Source organism: Hyperolius riggenbachi, chromosome 11 (assembly GCF_040937935.1).
Source record: "Hyperolius riggenbachi isolate aHypRig1 chromosome 11, aHypRig1.pri, whole genome shotgun sequence".
NCBI classification, from domain to species: Eukaryota; Metazoa; Chordata; class Amphibia; order Anura; family Hyperoliidae; genus Hyperolius; species Hyperolius riggenbachi.
Genome location: NC_090656.1, coordinates 13,224,882 through 13,241,902, shown reverse-complemented (window position 1 = coordinate 13,241,902; position 17,021 = coordinate 13,224,882). Strand labels below are relative to the sequence as shown.

The 17,021-nt window shown below is 51.6% G+C and overlaps 1 protein-coding gene across 1 annotated transcript in view; it reads right to left on the bottom strand.

The window, feature by feature from the left end:
• CPNE7 (copine 7) overlaps positions 1-17,021 on the bottom strand; it is a 212,482-nt gene that overhangs the window by 146,545 nt on the left and 48,916 nt on the right. The gene's annotated exons all lie outside the window — the stretch shown is intronic.

Below are 17,021 nucleotides of genomic sequence, written 5' to 3'. Positions count from 1 at the left end.
ACAGGGAGCCCCTTTAGGAAGTGAGTGAGTGACAGGGAGCCCCTTTAGGAAGTGAGTGAGTGACAGGGAGCCCCTTTAGGAAGTGAGTGACAGGGAGCCCCTTTAGGAAGTGAGTGACAGGGAGCACCTTTAGGAAGTGAGTGACAGGGAGCCCCTTTAGGAAGTGAGTGACAGGGAGCCCCTTTAGGAAGTGAGTGACAGGGAGTACCTTTAGGAAGTGAGTGACAGGGAGCCCCTTTAGGAAGTGAGTGACAGGGAGTACCTTTAGGAAGTGAGTGACAGGGAGCCCCTTTAGGAAGTGAGTGACAGGGAGCCCCTTTAGGAAGTGAGTGACAGGGAGTACCTTTAGGAAGTGAGTGACAGGGAGCCCCTTTAGGAAGTGAGTGACAGGGAGTACCTTTAGGAAGTGAGTGACAGGGAGCCCCTTTAGGAAGTGAGTGACAGGGAGCCCCTTTAGGAAGTGAGTGACAGGGAGCCCCTTTAGGAAGTGAGTGACAGGGAGTACCTTTAGGAAGTGAGTGACAGGGAGCCCCTTTAGGAAGTGAGTGACAGGGAGCCCGTTTGAGCAGTAAGTGACAGGGAGCCCCCAGCCGCCGCTCCCGCTCCCCCCTTACCTTGCAGACCTCAGGATCAGCGGCGACCCGACCAGTACCGGCGGGCGCCGGACGCAACCGCTCTATATGTACCTTTAGGAAGTGAGTGAGTGACAGGGAGCCCCTTTAGGAAGTGAGTGAGTGACAGGGAGCCCCTTTAGGAAGTGAGTGAGTGACAGGGAGCCCCTTTAGGAAGTGAGTGAGTGACAGGGAGCCCCTTTAGGAAGTGAGTGACAGGGAGCCCCTTTAGGAAGTGAGTGACAGGGAGCACCTTTAGGAAGTGAGTGACAGGGAGCCCCTTTAGGAAGTGAGTGACAGGGAGCCCCTTTAGGAAGTGAGTGACAGGGAGTACCTTTAGGAAGTGAGTGACAGGGAGCCCCTTTAGGAAGTGAGTGACAGGGAGTACCTTTAGGAAGTGAGTGACAGGGAGCCCCTTTAGGAAGTGAGTGACAGGGAGCCCCTTTAGGAAGTGAGTGACAGGGAGTACCTTTAGGAAGTGAGTGACAGGGAGCCCCTTTAGGAAGTGAGTGACAGGGAGTACCTTTAGGAAGTGAGTGACAGGGAGCCCCTTTAGGAAGTGAGTGACAGGGAGCCCCTTTAGGAAGTGAGTGACAGGGAGTACCTTTAGGAAGTGAGTGACAGGGAGCCCCTTTAGGAAGTGAGTGACAGGGAGCCCCTTTAGGAAGTGAGTGACAGGGAGTACCTTTAGGAAGTGAGTGACAGGGAGCCCGTTTGAGCAGTAAGTGACAGGGAGCCCCCAGCCGCCGCTCCCGCTCCCCCCTTACCTTGCAGACCTCAGGATCAGCGGCGACCCGACCAGTACCGGCGGGCGCCGGACGCAACCGCTCTATATGCGGAAGTGATGTCACTTCCGCATAGTGCGGGCGCTGGGTCCTAGCGCCCGCACGATTGGTCGCCGCCTGATCGAGGTCTGAGTGAGGCGCCAGGAGGGAGGGAGGGGGAGCAGTGGCGGCGGCCACAGGGACGGCCTGGCGCCCCCCAATCTGTCACTCATCGGCGCCCCGTTCAGCAGAACCGGCTGAACGGGGCAAGAAACGGCCCTGCTCTTCTGCACCGGGTCCCGATAGTTTGGCTAGTCTGACGCAAGCACAGTGCACTCCCTCTGTCTCCCTCTGGCGGAAAATGGTACTGTGCCTGCGTAGGGGCGGAGAGAGCGCACTGCGCATGCGTCAGATTGGCCACGACTGCTGAACTACCGGGACCCGGTGCAGAAGAGGGAGAAGACTGAAGACAGTGGGGTGTGAGCAATCCGTGCGCATGGGACTGGAGGAAGCCCCAGGTGTGTATACTGTAAATCTTTTGATTACGTTCATCTTTCTGGTTTCCTTTAAGGCAATGCATTTCTCAACTAATTTAACACATTAAATCATAGAGAGACATTTAAAAAATTCGTAGTGAGATAATATTAGTAATAACTTTTTAGTCACCAAAATAGCCGTAGCTAGACACTGGAAGGACCCGAATTGCCATAATTTATTAGGAATTCTCCAAATAGTTAATACTTATTGGCCTTGATTCACTATAACAAATAGTGTGTCTTATCATAGTTAACACGCCTTATCAGAGCTGGCACACCTTATCAGAGTTGCCATGCCTTATCAGCGCTAGCGTGCCTTATCAGAGTAGCATAGCGAGCGCTACGAACTTATGCATACTAATTGGCAATCCACACGTCCTGCCCTGAACCCCTGCGGGTCCAATCACTTTAAGGAACATTATCCCCGCACTTTGATTGGCCCAGTAGGCTGCCTGTCAAGTTTCCTGTCAAGTAACAGGATGTCTGTAAGGTTATTATGCTGATGTTTATCTTTTAGAGCAGAGAGGAAGTCCTGGGGTTAGGCCTGCTTTAACTCCTCTCTCTTTCTGGTGACTAACCCTTAAATCACCCACTGGTTGGCACCTAACCTTAACCCCACCCCCACCCCTGGGCAACTAACCTTAACCCCGCCCGACCTTAACCCTGACATCTGCACCCGCTATAATAGCGGGTGTCGGGGCTGCTCACAATGCGGTTCGTGGTTAGAAAGAGCGGGCTTTTTGTTTCCTCTATTTGTAGCCGTGATTCGCGTAGCGACCGGTCCCGGCATCAGCTATTATAGCGGGTGTCCTATTAAACAAGGTGCGAGTTGCACCCTTTTCATCTGCTACGATTTCTGAGAGTCTTACAGCACAACTCCCAACATTTTGAGATAAGAAAGAGGGACACTTAAGACACACCCCTGCCACACCTCTAACCACGCCCCCAACACACCCCTCACCACGCATTTCACAAAGTATTCAGAAACATGTTGTTTTATCATTCAAACCATAATGGACCTTTCTATCATCAGTAGATTTCCTTAATTTTAACATTTGAAAATAAGAAATATAGATGGGAATAGAGTAAATCAAGCACATTTTTCAGTAGAAAAATACATATATTTACATAGATCTGTACATCAGTCCTGAAAGAGGGACACATAAGAGAGAAAGAGGGACAGTGGGACTTGGTTCGCAAAGATGGACTGTCCCTCCAAAAGAGGTTTTTCACAATTTCCTGATTACTAAATTCAACACATATATTAGCCCCCTAGATGGGATCATAAAACTTAACTTTTAATTAATCATTTAAAATGTATACAATTTGAGGTAGGATATGTTATCAGTTATGGGTCATAATCTCCGATACTGCATCAGATCCTTGAGACCCCAATACCTATCTTCTCGACTAAAGGTGACCACACACCATACATTTTTTTGAAATATCTGTTCAATTTAAGAATTGGAATCAATTTTTCTGACTGATTGTAACATTTCAAAAATATGACCAATGTACCACACACCTATGTTCAATTTTTCCCCAATTATGATAAAAATGATTGGAAACTCTGAGAAAATTGCTAGGGTGTGTATATTAATAAATTGACAATCTAACACACACCATACAATCTTTAGAGAAATTGAAGAAAAATATCTGGCATTCCGGATTGATAAAAATCGAAAGAAACGGGAAATCCAATCTGATTTTTCAGTGGAATGAAAAAAAAAAGCTTTAGATTTTTTCGGGAGATCCGATCCATTTTTATCAAATTGCCTTAAAATCGGATCATTTTATTGTATCATGTGTGGCCACCTTTATAATGCTTTATGAAATGTATATACATGATACCCCCCCACCAGATTGGTGGGGGGTATCTCAAGGATTTGATGCAGTATCAGATATTATGACCCATAACTGATAATACAGTATATCCTACCTAGAACTGTATACTTTTTAAATGATTAATCAAAAGTTAAGTTTTATGATCCCATCTAGGGGGCTAATATATGTGTTGAACCTCCAAAAGGAGGACAGTTGTGAGCTATACTAAAAGGGCCCATACACTGGTCGATTTCAGCCATCGTTGACCAATTGATTCTATGGAATCGATAGATTTGATAGAATCAATTTCTGATCATGCGATCGATTGATTTATTTGCGGCCGATTTCGTTCGATTTGATCTATCTGACAGGATGGAAAATCTAGGTCGATCTTCTGCTGGCAGCAGATTGATGGCCCATAGAGTTGCATTGGATCTAATGGTCCAATAATGCATTTAGATCGATTTCCAAAAAATCTGTTCCTAGTGTGTGGCACACATCAGATAGATTACTGTCAGATTCGACATGACAGGCATCTGACTGAAATCTATCCGATGGTCGAATCTTCTGCAAATCTATCAGTGTATGGCCACCTTTACAGTCAGTGGCCTTGGAACAGTGTAAACCTTTCCATTGTACACAGACCATGTGACAATCCCCCCTCATCAGTGGAATGTTATTGGCAGAATCTTCCGGTAACCAGAAGCAGCACAATCTGCTCCCGCTGCCTCGCCTGTGTACTGCATGCCTATATTATGTATCTTATTCCATCTGCTTGTTACAGATCATCATTTACAAGGACGCAGCAGCGAACTGCGGGAATCTCTTCTACCAGAAATGAAATAAAAATCTAAAGAGCGATTCAGCCACTGCGTCTGGATTATTTAACTTCAAAACAAAATGAGCCATTTAATAATTTCTGTTTCATTTTGCTGTGACATGCCTTAGGCCTTGTTCACATTATAAATCGCCAGCGCAGTCGCAAGCACTGAGCGCTTTTGTGAGCTCTTTTACAAGTGCTCTCAGCTGCACTTTCTGGGCTGATTTGCGCTCGGAAAGAAAGTGAACTCTTGACCCTGGAACTGATTAATTACAATGTTGTTTTTTTTTTTAAAGCGCTCACCAAATCGCTTTTTCAAGCACTTTGCGATTTCCTAATACCTTGCATTGAAGCGCAAACGCTCTAGAAATGGTGCAGGATCACTCACATACCGCTAAATTGCACAAGCGCTTTTAACGAGATTTTAAAAATCGACAGCGCTTAAAGCTGGACCTGAACTCTTGCACAAAACAGAAGGAAAACAGAGAAATGCACCCTGTATGTATTTAGAGTGTTTAGCATGTCTATTTCCTCCTCATTTGTGTCTAATCACAAGTTGTAATTTGATCTCTCCCCATGTCACCTGACTGCCACGGCAGATAAGCTCATTTGTAAGCACAGGATGTTAACAATAGGTCTGCTTCCATGAAAGCAGGAAGTAGACAAACTGCAGATTTATTGCAGGATTTGTATCAGCTGTGACAAAGAAATGCTTTTCTTTAAAGGTATTTATGCTGTTGCGTATCTTTCAGAACAGGGAGGATGTTCTGAGTTCAGTAAACCCTACTTTACTTTGGGGGAAAATTTGATTTATCAATATTGGTGGAAAGGAAAATTAGTGCAAAAAGTCAGAGCGGCCAATCAGAACCCTCAATCTGGTCACATGCTCCAATTTTGCAGCAGTTTTCCTGTGGTTTTGATAAATGTGTCTGTGTTTTAGCCTTTATATATTTAAAATTGTTCAGCTCCCTAGTTGTGCACATTAAACATAAGGATTTACATTACCAGAATAGAAATGGACATGGGCAGGCCCTGCACTATCACACAAGGGATTGAGTTCTGCCGGGAAACAGTCACTGTACTTTTGAAAGGGATCCAGTTCTAATATTCGTCTAACTAGACGAATAGTGCTTGCTCCCGCGGGCGTCATCGGGAGCTGATGACGCACGCGGGAGAACGCACAAGTGCGTCTACGTCCGCGCGACCGCAGTCTAGTTAGACACAAGATTGGTCCGGGACCGGCGGCGGGGAATGGAGGATCGTAGGAGGGCAGCATGGGACATGACAGCTGCAGGGGGCCAATAGAAGCCCCAGGTAAGTGTCAGTTTTCGTTTTTTTGAACCCCTCCACAGAACCCCTTTAAAGGTTATTATGCCATTGTATATATTTTAGAGCAGAGAGGACTTTCTGAGTTCAGGTCCACTTTAATTCCCCCTCATTTGTGTCTAATCATAAGTTGTAATCTGATCTCTCCCCCTTGTCACATGACTGCCTATGGCAGAGATGGCAGATCAGGCCATTTGAAAGCACAGGAGGTTAACAACATGTCTGCTTCCATAAATCAGGAAGTAGAAAAAGTGCAGATTTATTTTAGGATGTGTGTCAGCTTTAAGAAATACATGTTTTTTGTTTAAAGGTTAAAGGCTGTTACATATCTTTTAGCATAGCTCCCAACTGTCCCTCTTTCGGAGTGACAGTCCCTCTTTGGGAGCCCTGTCCCTCTGTCCCTCTTTCCTCCTCATTTGTCCCTCTTTCAGGACTTTGTCCCTCTTTCTATGTACATACAGGGCCGGCCCGCTCATGAGGCGGGGTGAAACTTTTGCCTCAGGCGGCACATTTCCAGGGGCAGCACCCGCCCGTCCGTGGGTGCAGGGAGCCAGCCGCCGAGCTGGAGGGGTAGCTGGCAGGACGGGGGTATTGGGCCTAGCGGCGGGGAGGGGGGTCGGACCCCCCCCCCCCTCCCTCGCCTGGGTCCCCCGATCTGCGCTCCCCTCCAGCCTTAAATAGAAGCAGCTGCTACTCGTAAGAGGCACGGGCCTCAGGCGGCAAAAAGTCTAGGGCCGACCCTGTGTACATATATATATTTCTCTACTAAAAATGTGTTTGATTGACTCTAAACTTTATTCCCATCCTTTTAAATTGATATATTACTAATTTTTACTAATTAAATTGATATATTACTAATTTTTACTAATTAAATTGATATATTACTAATTTTAAAATGTTAATATGAAGGAAAATGAACCAGGTTAGAAATGACCAGTGTGGTTTGAATTATAAAACAACATATTTTTCTTATGAAATCTTTATGGTATGTGTGACTAAGGTTGTGATGGGGTGTGGTCAGGGGTGTGACAGGGGTGTGGCTTAAGTGTCCCTCTTTCTCATCTCAAAAAGTTGGGCAATTTCTAGAATATCTAGTGTGCTTCTAAAGGTACTCATAAACTGTACAATATTCTAAACAGAACAGACGCTAGAACTCAGCTGACGCAATCTGATTGGCTGGACACCAGACTTGATTGGACAAGTAGATCAGACGTTCACATGTCTCTGTGTAAGTGTCTGCTATATTACTACGCAGCAGGGGTGTAACTAGAAATCACTGGGCCCCTCTGCGAAAATCTGGACGCCCTCTACCCCCCCTGCTCAGGGCCGTTTTGGGGGCAGATCAGACCTCAGCGGTGGAACACAGCGGTATGCCTGTGTTCCTGCTGCCGCTGCTGCCACCTGTTTAATACTGGAGGGGAAGCGCTGAGGGGAGAGGCCGAGGTGAGGGGGGGGGGGGGGGGGAGTGGCCCCCCTCCTGGCCAATTTGGGGACCAATGCTCTCCCCTCATGCTGTGACTCCTCCTTCCCCCCAAAACAGCCCTGAGTGGGCCCCAGAGAGGCCCTGGGCCCCCCTGCGGATGCAGTAGCGGCAGCCTCTATTGTTATGCCACTGCTACGCAGCACTGACGTATTCCTGGACGGTGCGCACGGAAACATTTCACTACATGTGAATGTGAACAGTTAATTGGAAACGCATCCTTCTGAATAATATTATATAATTATGATAATGATTTCATCACTGCAGCTATGATCAGGAATCCCCTGCAGCCGTCCTCTGACAGAAAACTCCTGCAGTGATGTGTAGGAGAATCCGTCAGTGATTCCCACCTCCTTCCATCGTCTGTGTGACTAAATATACATCAGCTCTATAAATATCCAGGCTGGAGACAGGAAAAATAAAGCTGTGATCCCTTCTTACATCATAAGGTGGGGCATGTGTAGTGGTGGGCGAATATCAAAACATGCCCCCCGGGCTCAGCTCAGCAGGTGACAGTGAGATGGTACAGTACCTCTGGGTCAGCTCAGAGGGTGGCAGTAGTGGTAGTGCAGTACCTCTGGGTCAGCTCAGCAGGTGGCAGTGAGGCAATGCAGTACCTTGGGGTCAGTTCAGCAGGTGGCAGTGAGGTGGTGCAGTACCTCTGGGTCAGCTCAGAGGGTGGCAGTAAGGTGGTGCAGTACCTCTGGGTCAGCTCAGCAGGTGGCAGTGAGGCGATGCAGTACCTTGGGGTCAGTTCAGCAGGTGCAGTACCTCTGGGTCAGCTCAGCAGGTGGCGGTGAGGTGGTGCAGTACCTCGGGGTCAGGTCAGCAGGTGGCAGTGAGGTGGTTCAGTACCTCGGGGGTCAGCTCAGCAGGTGGCGGTGAGGTGGTGCAGTACCTCGGGGTCAGGTCAGCAGGTGGCAGTGAGGTGGTGCAGTACCTCGGGGTCAGCTTAGCAGGTGGCAGTGAAGTGGTGCAGTGCCTCGGGGTCAGCTCAGCAGGTGGCAGTGAGGTGGTGCAGTACCTCGGGGTCAGGTCAGCAGGTGGCAGTGAGGTGGTGCAGTACCTCGGGGTCAGCTTAGCAGGTGGCAGTGAAGTGGTGCAGTGCCTCGGGGTCAGCTCAGCAGGTGGCAGTGAGGTGGTGCAGTACCTCTGGGTCAGCTCAGCAGGTGGCAGTGAGGTGGTGCAGTACCTCGGGGTAAGCTCAGCAGGTGGCAGTGAGGTGGTGCAGTACCTCGGGGTCCCCTCAGCAGGTGGTGGTGCAGTATCTTGGGGTCAGCTCAGCAGGAGGCAGTGAGGGTGCAGTACCTCGGGGTAAGCTCAGCAGGTGGCAGTGAGGTGGTGCAGTACCTCTGAGTCAGCTCAGCAGGTGGCAGTGAGGTGGTGCAGTACCTCTGAGTCAGCTCAGCAGGTGGCAGTGAGGTGGTGCAGTACCTCGGGGTCAGCTCAGCAGGTGGCAGTGAGGTGGTGCAGTACCTCGGGGTCAGCTCAGCAGGTGGCAGTGAGGTGGTGCAGTACCTCGGGGTCAGCTCAGCAGGTAATAGTGAGGTGGTGCAGTACCTCTGAGTCAGCTCAGCAGGTGCCAGTGAGGTGGTGCAGTACCTCGGGGTCAGCTCAGCAGGTGGCAGTGAGGTGGTGCAGTACCTCGGGGTCGGCTTAGCAGGTGGCAGTGAGGTGGTGCAGTACCTCGGGGTCAACTCAAGCAGGATGTGGGGAGGTGGTGCAGTACCTCGAGGTCAGCTCAGCAGGTGGCAGTGAGGTGGTGCAGTACCTCTGGGTCGGCTCAGCAGGTGGCAGTGAGGTGGTGCAGTACCTCGGGGGTCAGCTCAGCAGGTGGCAGTGAGGTGGTGCAGTACCTCGGGGTCGGCTTAGCAGGTGGCAGTGAGGTGGTGCAGTACCTCGGGGTCAACTCAGCAGGTGGCGGGGAGGTGGTGCAGTACCTCGAGGTCAGCTCAGCAGGTGGCAGTGAGGAGGTGCAGTACCTCGGGGTCAGCTCAGCAGGTGGCAGTGAGGAGGTGCAGTACCTCGGGGTCAGCTCAGCAGGAGGCAGTGAGGGGGTGCAGTACCTCGGGGGTAAGCTCAGCAGGTGGCAGTGAGGAGGTGCAGTACCTCTGGGTCAGCTCAGCAGGTGGCAGTGAGGAGGTGCAGTACCTCGGGGTCAGCTCAGCAGGTGGTGGGGAGGTGGTGCAGTACCTCGAGGTCAGCTCGGCAAGGGGCAGTGAGGTGGTGCAGTACCTTGAGGTCAGCTCAGCAGGTGGCAGTGAGGAGGTGCAGTACCTCGGGGGTCAGCTCAGCAGGTGGCAGTGAGGTGGTGCAGTACCTCGGGGGCAGCTCCGCAGGTGGCAGTGAGGTGGTGCAGTACCTCGGGGTCAGCCCAGCAGGTGGCAGTGAGGTGGTGCAGTACCTTGAGGTCAGCTCAGCAGGTGGCAGTAAGGTGGTGCAGTACCTCGGGGTCAGCTCAGCAGGTGGCAGTGAGGTGGTGCAGTACCTCGGGGGTCAGCTCAGCAGGTGGCAGTGAGGTGGTGCAGTACCTCGGGGGTCAGCTCAGCAGGTGGCAGTGAGGAGGTGCAGTACCTCGGGGTCAGCTCAGCAGGTGGCAGTGAGGAGGTGCAGTACCTTGAGATCAGATCAGCAGGTGGCAGTGAGGTGGTGCAGTACCTTGAGGTCAGCTCAGCAGGTGGCAGTGAGGAATTGCAGTACCTCGGGGTCAGCTCAGCAGGTGGCAGTGAGGAGGTGCAGTACCTCGGGGTCAGCTCAGCAGGTGGCAGTGAGGTGGTGCAGTACCTCGGGGTCAGCTCAGCAGGTGGCACTGAGGAGGTGCAGTACCTCGGGGTCAGCTCAGCAGGTGGCAGTGAGGAGGTGCAGTACCTCGGGGTCAGCTCAGCAGGTGGCAGTGAGGTGGTGCAGTACCTCGGGGTCAGCTCAGCAGGTGGCAGTGAGGAGGTGCAGTACCTCGGGGTCAGCTCAGCAGGTGGCAGTGAGGAGGTGCAGTACCTCGGGGGTCAGCTCAGCAGGTGGCAGTGAGGTGGTGCAGTACCTCAGGGTCAGCTCAGCAGGTGGCAGTGAGGAGGTGCAGTACCTCGGGGTCAGCTCAGCAGGTGGCAGTGAGGTGGTGCAGTACCTCGGGGGTCAGGTCAGCAGGTGGCAGTGAGGTGGTGCAGTACCTCGGGGTCAGCTCAGCAGGTGGCAGTGACGTGGTGCAGTACCTTGAGGTCAGCTCAGCAGGGGGCAGTGAGGTGGTGCAGTACCCCTGGGTCAGCTCAGCAGGTGGCAGTGAGGAGGTGCAGTACCTCGGGGTCGGCTCAGCAGGTGGCAGTGAGGAGGTGCAGTACCTCGGGGGTCAGCTCAGCAGGTGGCAGTGAGGTGGTGCAGTACCTCGGGGTCAGCTCAGCAGGTGGCAGTGAGGTGGTGCCGTACCTCGGGGTCAGCTCAGCAGGTGGCAGTGAGGTGGTGCAGTACCTTGAGGTCAGCTCAGCAGGTGGCAGTAAGGTGGTGCAGTACCTCGGGGTCAGCTCAGCAGGTGACAGTGAGGTGGTGCAGTACCTCGGGGGTCAGCTCAGCAGGTGGCAGTGAGGTGGTGCAGTACCTCGGGGGTCAGCTCAGCAGGTGGCAGTGAGGAGGTGCAGTACCTCGGGGTCAGCTCAGCAGGTGGCAGTGAGGAGGTGCAGTACCTTGAGGTCAGCTCAGCAGGTGGCAGTGAGGTGGTGCAGTACCTTGAGGTCAGCTCAGCAGGTGGCAGTGAGGAGGTGCAGTACCTCGGGGTCAGCTCAGCAGGTGGCAGTGAGGAGGTGCAGTACCTCGGGGTCAGCTCAGCAGGTGGCAGTGAGGTGGTGCAGTACCTCGGGGTCAGCTCAGCAGGTGGCAGTGAGGAGGTGCAGTACCTCGGGGTCAGCTCAGCAGGTGGCAGTGAGGAGGTGCAGTACCTCGGGGTCAGCTCAGCAGGTGGCAGTGAGGTGGTGCAGTACCTCGGGGTCAGCTCAGCAGGTGGCAGTGAGGAGGTGCAGTACCTCGGGGTCAGCTCAGCAGGTGGCAGTGAGGAGGTGCAGTACCTCGGGGGTCAAGTCAGCAGGTGGCAGTGAGGTGGTGCAGTACCTCGGGGGTCAGCTCAGAAGGTGGCAGTGAGGTGGTGCAGTACCTCGGGGTCAGCTCAGCAGGTGGCAGTGAGGTGGTGCAGTACCTCGGGGGTCAGCTCAGCAGGTGGCAGTGAGGTGGTGCAGTACCTCGGGGGTCAGCTCAGCAGGTGGCAGTGAGGAGGTGCAGTACCTCGGGGGTCAGCTCAGCAGGTGGCAGTGAGGAGGTGCAGTACCTCGGGGTCAGCTCAGCAGGTGGCAGTGAGGTGGTGCAGTACCTCGGGGTCAGCTCAGCAGGTGGCAGTGAGGAGGTGCAGTACCTCGGGGTCAGCTCAGCAGGTGGCAGTGAGGTGGTGCAGTACCTCGGGGGTCAGGTCAGCAGGTGGCAGTGAGGTGGTGCAGTACCTCGGGGTCAGCTCAGCAGGTGGCAGTACCTTGAGGTCAGCTCAGCAGGGGGCAGTGAGGTGGTGCAGTACCCCTGGGTCAGCTCAGCAGGTGGCAGTGAGGAGGTGCAGTACCTCGGGGTCGGCTCAGCAGGTGGCAGTGAGGAGGTGCAGTACCTCGGGGGTCAGCTCAGCAGGTGGCAGTGAGGTGGTGCAGTACCTTGAGGTCAGCTCAGCAGGTGGCAGTGAGGAGGTGCAGTACCCCTGGGTCAGCTCGGCAAGGGGCAGTGAGGTGGTGCAGTACCTTGAGGTCAGCTCAGCAGGTGGCAGTGAGGAGGTGCAGTACCTCGGGGTCAGCTCAGCAGGTGGCAGTGAGGTGGTGCAGTACCTCGGGGGTCAGCTCAGCAGGTGGCAGTGAGGTGGTGCAGTACCTCGGGGGTCAGCTCAGCAGGTGGCAGTGAGGAGGTGCAGTACCTCGGGGGTCAGCTCAGCAGGTGGCAGTGAGGAGGTGCAGTACCTCGGGGTCAGCTCAGCAGGTGGCAGTGAGGTGGTGCAGTACCTCGGGGGTCAGGTCAGCAGGTGGCAGTGAGGTGGTGCAGTACCTCAGGGTCAGCTCAGCAGGTGGCAGTGAGGAGGTGCAGTACCTCGGGGTCAGCTCAGCAGGTGGCAGTGAGGTGGTGCAGTACCTCGGGGGTCAGGTCAGCAGGTGGCAGTGAGGTGGTGCAGTACCTCGGGGTCAGCTCAGCAGGTGGCAGTGACGTGGTGGTGCAGTACCTTGAGGTCAGCTCAGCAGGGGGCAGTGAGGTGGTGCAGTACCTTGAGGTCAGCTCAGCAGGTGGCAGTGAGGAGGTGCAGTACCTCGGGGTCAGCTCAGCAGGTGGCAGTGAGGTGGTGCAGTACCTTGAGGTCAGCTCAGCAGGTGGCAGTGAGGTGGTGCAGTACCTCACTGTACACACAGAGCCTCCTATCCATTCCCTGGTGATCGGTTCACTTTAAGCTATTTATATGTTTAATGGCTTCAGTCCTGTCATTCCTCCTGCTTCTTCCCATCCGCCTGGGGCAGCCAGGCGCCCCAGATTACCCGGGCCAGGCCTTGCTCCTGTGAGGCCTCTGCTCTGATATAAAAACCCTCACATAACATTGTCAGGTGTGCAGCAATACTGATCACAGACAAGAGAGAAGCGCAGCCTTGTACAGCCGAGCGACTCCAAAAGCAGAACATGGAGTTGTGTCAGATGGAATCAGATCTGCACAACTTGAAGCCACCGATTTCACAGTCACAGGGCAGAAACAAGCACAAATGTTGGTTTATACTATTAATACAAAATCCCTTCAATTCACTTAGAAGCGTTCAGTAAAAAATAAAGGGTCGGTACAATACCGCATTCGATGTTTTACCTCATGTTTCATTCAGTATTTTAAAACAGTGTGATGTCATGATTTTCGTTCTGCTAATACATGTTTCTCATGTCACTGTTCAGCTTTATGTCTGTTAATGTTAAGTTGTATGGACTGCCAAGAGCATGTGAACCAATAATAATTCCAGGTACGTCAATCGTCGTACTTGGCAAATAAAGATGATTCTAAGGTTGCTGCAGTCACTATCTCCAGGATAACCACTGCAAGTAATCTGTGTTCCCCTACAAGGGCCGCCTACTGAGAATGTATAGCGTGTAATGCAAATTTGGAAATGCAATCAGAGATAAATATCAAAACAGGTGAAGATTGGGGGAGACATGCCTCTCTAGAGATCACACAAATGGGCAGGATTACACTTTTACTGTACAACATGGTTAATCAGGCTAAGCCACCTTCTTCAGGTGAATGGAGTCTAATTACTTAAAAAAAAGATTTTTAGGACATGAAAGGAGAGGCAGATAGGAGAGAAAAGAGAGAGCAAGACAAGAAGAGAGAAAGTGAAGAGGAGAGCAGAGGGCGACAACAGGAAAGGAGAGCAAGACAAGAGGAGAGCAGAGGAAGACAAGAAGAGAGAAGAAGTGAGGAGAGCAGAGGAAGACAAGATGAGAGAAGAGGAGAGCAGAGGAAGACAAGATGAGAGAAGAGGAGAGCAGAGCAGAGGAAGACAAGATGAGACAAGAGGAGAGGAGAGGAAGACAAGATGAGAGAAGAGGAGAGGAGAGCAGAGGAAGACAAGATGAGAGAAGAGGAGAGGAGAGCAGAGGAAGACAAGATGAGAGAAGAGGAGAGGAGAGCAGAGGAAGACAAGATGAGAGAAGAGGAGAGGAGAGCAGAGGAAGACAAGATGAGAGAAGAGGAGAGGAGAGCAGAGGAAGACAAGATGAGAGAAGAGGAGAGCAGAGAAAGACAAGATGAGAGAAGAGGAGAGCAGAGAAAGACAAGATGAGAGAAGAGGAGAGCAGAGAAAGACAAGATGAGAGAAGAGGAGAAAAGGGGAGAGGAGAGGAAGACACGATGAGAGAAGAGGAGAGCAGAGGAAGACAAGATGAGAGAAGAGGAGAGGAGAGCAGAGGAAGACAAGATGAGAGAAGAGGAGAGGAGAGCAGAGGAAGACAAGATGAGAGAAGAGGAGAGCAGAGGAAGATGAGAGGAGAGGAGAGCAGAGGAAGACAAGATGAGAGAAGAGGAGAGCAGAGGAAGACAAGATGAGAGAAGAGGAGAGCAGAGAAAGACAAAAGGAGAGGAGAGGAAGACAAGCTGAGAGAAGAAGTGAGGAGAGCAGAGGAAGACAAGATGAGAGAAAAGGAGAGGAGAGCAGAGGAAGACAAGATGAGAGAAGAGGAGAGGAGAGCAGAGGAAGACAAGATGAGAGAAGAGGAGAGGAGAGCAGAGGAAGACAAGATGAGAGAAGAGGAGAGGAGAGCAGAGGAAGACAAGATGAGAGAAGAGGAAGACAAGATGAGAGAAGAGAAGAGTAGAGGAGAGCAGAGGAAGACAAGATGAGAGAAAAGGAGAGGAGAGCAGAGGAAGACAAGATGAGAGAAGAGGAGAGGACAGCAGAGGAAGACAAGAGGAGAGAAGAGGAGAGGAGAGCAGAGGAAGACAAGATGAGAGAAGAGGAAAGGAGAGGAGAGGAAGACAAGATGAGAGAAGAGGAGAGGAGAGCAGAGGAAGACAAGATGAGAGAAGAGGAGAGCAGAGAAAGACACGATGAGAGAAGAAGAAAGGAGAGGAGAGGAAGACAAGATGAGAGAAGAAGTGAGGAGAGCAGAGAAAGACAAGATGAGAGAAGAGGAGAGCAGAGAAAGACAAGATGAGAGACGAGGAGAACAGAGAAAGACAAGATGAGAGAAGAGGAGAGGAGAGGAAGACAAGATGAGAGAAGAAGTGAGGAGAGCAGAGGAAGACAAGATGAGAGAAGAGGAGAGCAGAGGAAGACAAGATGAGAGAAGAGGAGAGCAGAGCAGAGGAAGACAAGATGAGAGAAGAGGAAAGGAGAGGAGAGGAAGACAAGATGAGAGAAGAGGAGAGCAGAGAAAGACTAGATGAGAGAAGAGGAGAGGAGAGCAGAGGAAGACAAGATGAGAGAAGAGGAAGACAAGATGAGAGAAGAGGAGAGGAGAGCAGAGGAAGACAAGATGAGAGAAAAGGAGAGGAGAGCAGAGGAAGACAAGATGAGAGAAGAGGAGAGGAGAGCAGAGAAAGACTAGATGAGAGAAGAGGAGAGGAGAGCAGAGGATCACAAGATGAGAGAAGAGGAAGACAAGATGAGAGAAGAGAAGAGGAGAGGAGAGCAGAGGAAGACAAGATGAGAGAAAAGGAGAGGAGAGCGCAGAGGAAGAAAAGATGAGAGAAGAGGAGAGGAGAGCAGAGGAAGACAAGATGAGACAAGAGGAGAGGAGAGCAGAGGAAGACAAGATGAGAGAAGAGGAGAGCAGAGCAGAGGAAGACAAGATGAGAGAAGAGGAGAAGAGAGGAAGACAAGATGAGAGAAGAGGAGAGGAGAGCAGAGGAAGACAAGATGAGAGAAGAGGAGAGGAGAGCAGAGGAAGACAAGATGAGAGAAGAGGAGAGCAGAGGAAGACAAGATGATAGAAGAGGAGAGGAGAGGAGAGGAGAGCAGAGGAAGACAAGATGAGAGAAGAGGAGAGCAGAGGAAGACAAGATAAGAGCAGAGGAGAGGAGAGCAGAGGAAGAAAAGATGAGAGCAGAGGAATAAAAGATGAGAGCAGAGGAAGACAAGAGAAAAGCAGAGAAAGACAAGATGAGAGCAGAGGAAGACAAGATGAGAGCAGAGGAAGACAAGATGAGAGGAGAGGAGAGCAGAGGAAGACAAGATGAGAGAAGAGGAGAGGAGAGCAGAGGAAGACAAGATGAGAGAAGAGGAGAGGAGAGCAGAGGAAGACAAGATGAGAGAAGAGGAGAGGAGAGCAGAGGAAGACAAGATGAGAGAAGAGGAGAGGAGAGCAGAGGAAGACAAGATGAGAGAAGAGGAGAGGAGAGCATAGGAAGACACGATGAGAGGAGAGGAGAGCAGAGGAAGACAAGATGAGAGAAGAGGAGAGGAGAGCAGAGGAAGACAAGATGAGAGAAGAGGAAGACAAGATGAGAGAAGAGGAGAGGAGAGCAGAGGAAGACAAGATGAGAGAAAAGGAAAGGAGAGCGCAGAGGAAGAAAAGATGAGAGAAGAGGAGAGGAGAGCAGAGGAAGACAAGATGAGAGAAGAGGAGAGGAGAGCAGAGGAAGACAAGATGAGAGAAGAGGAGAGGAGAGCAGAGAAAGACAAGATGAGAGAAGAGGAGAGCAGAGAAAGACAAGATGAGAGACGAGGAGAACAGAGAAAGACAAGATGAGAGGAGAGGAGAGGAGAGGAAGACAAGATGAGAGAAGAGGAGAGGAGAGCAGAGGAAGACAAGATGAGAGAAGAGGAGAGGAGAGCAGAGGAAGACAAGATGAGAGAAGAGGAGAGCAGAGGAAGACAAGATGAGAAAAGAGGAGAGGAGAGGAGAGCAGAGGAAGACAAGATAAGAGAAGAGGAGAGCAGAGGAAGACAAGATGAGAGCAGAGGAGAGGAGAGCAGAGGAAGAAAAGATGAGAGCAGAGGAAGAAAAGATGAGAGCAGAGGAAGACAAGAGAAAAGCAGAGAAAGACAAGATGAGAGCAGAGGAAGACAAGATGAGAGCAGAGGAAGACAAGATGAGAGAAGAGGAGAGGAGAGCAGAGGAAGACAAGAGGAGAGGAGAGCAGCGGAAGACAAGATGAGAGAAGAGGAGAGGAGAGCAGAGGAA